The following is a 3,896-nucleotide window of genomic DNA, read 5'->3' on the forward strand; positions in this document are numbered from 1 at the left end:
CCTTTTAATTATTTCAAAATCCTTTACTTTATTTTCGAAAATTCTTCCCCTCTTCTCACATCCTTCTATTTAAAGGACTAACACTCTTCCTCAAGGTACAATTCGAACTCCCTCCTTCTTTATATGTTCGAATTTTCTTCTATCTACCTCCTCTTTCTATTCTTCTTTTCCTTTGACACCTCAAGGAATCTCTATACTGTGACATAGAGGATTCCCTACTTTCTTGTTCTCCTCTCTTTCATATGAGCAGAAGCAAATATAAAGGCATACTTGTTCAAGCTGATCCAGAACCTGAAAGGACCTTGAAGAGAAAGCTAAGAGAAGCTAAAGCACAATTCTCTTTAGAGGGCCTAACAGAGCTTTTCAAGGAAGAAGAAACCATGGCAGCCGAAAACAACAATGCCAACAATGCAAGGAAGGTGCTTGGTGACTTTACTACACCTACTCCCGACTTCTATGGGAGAAGCATCTCAATCCCTGCCATTGGAGCAAACAACTTTGAGCTTAAGCCTCAATTAGTTTCTCTAATGCAGCAGAATTGCAAGTTTCATGGACTTCCATTGGAAGATCCTCATCATTTCTTAGCTGAATTCTTGCAAATCTGTGACACTGTCAAGACCAATGGGGTTGATCCTGAACTCTACAGACTTATGCTTTTTCCTTTTGCTGTAAGAGACAGAGCTAGGACATGGTTGGATTCACAACCTAAAGAAAGCCTGAACTCTTGGGAAAAGCTAGTCAATGCCTTCTTGGCAAAGTTCTTTCCACCTCAAAAATTGAGCAAGCTTAGAGTGGAAGTCCAAACCTTCAGACAGAAGGAAGGAGAATCCCTCTATGAAGCTTGGGAAAGATACAAGCAATTGATCAGAAGGTGCCCTTCTGACATGCTTTCAGAATGGAGCATCATAGATATTTTCTATGATGGTCTGTCTGAACTATCCAAGATGTTATTGGATAGCTCTACTGGAGGATCTCTTCATCTGAAGAAGACACCTGCAGAAGCTCAGGAACTCATTGAAATGGTTGCAAATAACCAATTCATGTACACTTCTGAAAGAAATCCTGTGAATAATGGGTCAACTCAGAAGAAAGGAGTTCTTGAGATTGATACTCTGAATGCCATATTGGCTCAGAATAAAATATTAACTAAGCAAGTCAATATGATTTCTCAGAGTCTGTCTGGAATGCAAGCAGCAACAGGCAGTACTAAGGAAGCTTCCTCTGAAGAAGAAGCTTATGATCCTGAGAACCCAGCAATGGAAGAGGTGAATTACATGGGAGAACCCTATGGAAACACCTATAATCCTTCATGGAGAAATCATCCAAATCTCTCATGGAAGGATCAACAGAGACCTTAACAAGGTTTCAACAACAATAATGGTGGAAGAAACAGGTTTAGCAATAGCAAGCCTTTTCCATTATCTTCTCAGCAACAGACAGAGAATTCTAAGCAAAGCCACTCTGACTTAGCAACCATTGTCTCTGATCTAATCAAAACCACTCAAAGTTTCATGACTGAAACAAGGTCCTCCATTAGAAATTTGGAGGCACAAGTGGGTCAGCTGAGTAAGAAAATTACTGAGCTCCCTCCCAGTACTCTCCCAAGCAATACAGAAGAGAATCCAAAGAGAGAGTGCAAGGCCATAAACACGTCTCACATGGCCGAACCTGGAGAGGAGGAAGAGGCAGTAATTTCCACTGAGGAAGACCTCAATGGACGCCCACTGGCCTCCAAGGAGTTCCCTAATGAGGAACCATGGGAATCTGAGGCTCACACTGAGACCATAGAGATTCCATTGAATTTACTTTTGCCATTCATGAGCTCTGATGAATATTCTTCCTCTGAAGAGGATGAAGATGTTACTGAAGAGCAAGTTGCTAAGTACCTTAGAGAAATCATAAAGCTAAATACCAAGTTGTTTGGTAATGAGACTTGGGAGGATGAACCTCCACTGCTCATCAAAGAACTGGATGACTTGACTAGGCAGAAATTACCTCTGAAGAGACAAGACCCTGGAAAATTCTCCATCCCTTGTACAATAGGCACCATGACCTTTGAGAAGGCTCTGTGTGACCTAGGGTCAAGTATAAACCTCATGCCTCTCTCTGTAATGGAGAAGCTAGGGATCATTGAGGTACAAGCTGCAAGAATCTCACTGGAGATGGCAGACAATTCAAAGAAACAGGCTTATGGACTTGTAGAGGATGTCTTGGTAAAGGTTGAAAACCATTACATCCCTGCTGATTTCATAATCCTAGAAACTGAAAAGTGTATGAATGAATCCATCATCCTTGGCAGACCCTTCCTAGCCACAGCCAAAGCTGTGATTGATGCTGACAGAGGAGAATTGATCATTCAAGTGAATGGAGACTCCCATGTCTTTAAAGCTCAAAGATATCCCTCTGTCACCATGGAGAGGAAGCATGAAGAGCTTCTCTCAATACAGAGTCAAACAGAGCCCCCACAGTCAAACTCTAAATTTGGTGTTGGGAGGCCACAACCAAACTTTAAGTTTGGTGTTGAACCCCCACATTCAAACTCTAAGTTTGGTGTTGGGAGGTTCCAACATTGCTCTGAACATCTGTGAGGCTCCATGAGAGCCACTGTCAAGCTATTGACATTAAAGAAGCGCTTGTTGGGAGGCAACCCAATTTTTACTTATCTATGTTAAATTTTTATTTTCTTTTGTTATTTTATGTTTTCTGTAGGTTGATGATCATGTGAAGTCACAAAAACAACTGAAAAAGTAAAAACAGAAGGAAAAACAGAATGAAAAATAGAACACCCTGGAGGAGAAACTTACTGGCGTTTAAACGCCAGTAAGGGTAGCAGAATGGGCGTTAAACGCCCAGTCTGGCACCATTCTGGGCATTTAACGCCAGAAATGGGCACCAGACTGGCGTTTAACGCCAGGAATGGGCAAGAAGCTTGCTTTAAATGCTAGAAATGGGCAGCAGCCTGGCGTTTAACGCCAGGACTGGCAGCAAAGGGCATTTTTGCACGCCACATGGTGCAGGGATGAGAAATCCTTGACACCTCAGGATCTGTGGACCCCACAGGATCCCCACCTCTCTCTCTCTCTTCTTCACCCATTCACCAATCACCTCAATACCTTTTCCCCAAAAACCCATCACCTATCAAATCCCACCATTCTCTTCACCACTCACATCCATCCTTCATAAAACCCCACCTACCTCACCATTCAAATTCAAACCACTTTCCCACCCAACCCACCCATAATGGCCGAACCATACCCCCCTCTCCACTCCTATATAAACCCATCTTCACTCCTTCATTTTCACACAACATACACACTACCCATCCCCCTTGGCCGAAACATAAAGCCCTCTCCATCTCCTCTATTTCTTCTTCTTCTACTCTCTTCTTTTTTCTTTTGTTCGAGGATGAGTAACCTTCTAAGTTTGGTATGGTAAAAGCTAAAGCTTTTTGTTTTTTCATAACCATTTATGGCACCAAAGGCCGGAGAAACCTCTAGAAAGAGGAAAGGGAAGGCAAAAGCTTCCACCTCCGAGTCATGGGAGATGGAGAGATTCCTCTCAAGGGTGCATCAAGACCACTTCTATGAAGTTGTGGCCAAGAAGAAGGTGATCCCCGAGGTCCCTTTTAAGCTCAAAATGGGCGAATATCCGGAGATCCGACATGAGATCCGAAGAAGAGGTTGGGAAGTTCTCACCAACCCCATTCAACAAGTCGGGATCTTAATGGTTCAAGAGTTCTATGCCAATGCATGGATCACCAAGAACCATGATCAAAGTGTAAACCCGGACCCTAAGAATTGGCTTACAATGGTCCGAGGGAAATACTTAGACATTAGTCCAGAAAATGTAAGGTTGGCATTCAACTTGCCCATGATGCAAGGAGATACACACCCATA

The 3,896-nt window shown here is 42.8% G+C and overlaps 1 non-coding gene across 1 annotated transcript; it reads right to left on the reverse strand.

The window, feature by feature from the left end:
• Window positions 1-782: 782 nt before the first annotated feature.
• On the reverse strand, window positions 783-890 carry LOC112774228 (small nucleolar RNA R71). Its single transcript, XR_003188726.1, has one exon. It is a non-coding gene; the product is annotated as a small nucleolar RNA R71 (small nucleolar RNA).
• Between the last annotated feature and the right edge of the window lie 3,006 nt (window positions 891-3,896).

This window comes from Arachis hypogaea, chromosome 18 (genome assembly GCF_003086295.3).
Source record: "Arachis hypogaea cultivar Tifrunner chromosome 18, arahy.Tifrunner.gnm2.J5K5, whole genome shotgun sequence".
Taxonomy (NCBI): domain Eukaryota; kingdom Viridiplantae; phylum Streptophyta; class Magnoliopsida; order Fabales; family Fabaceae; genus Arachis; species Arachis hypogaea.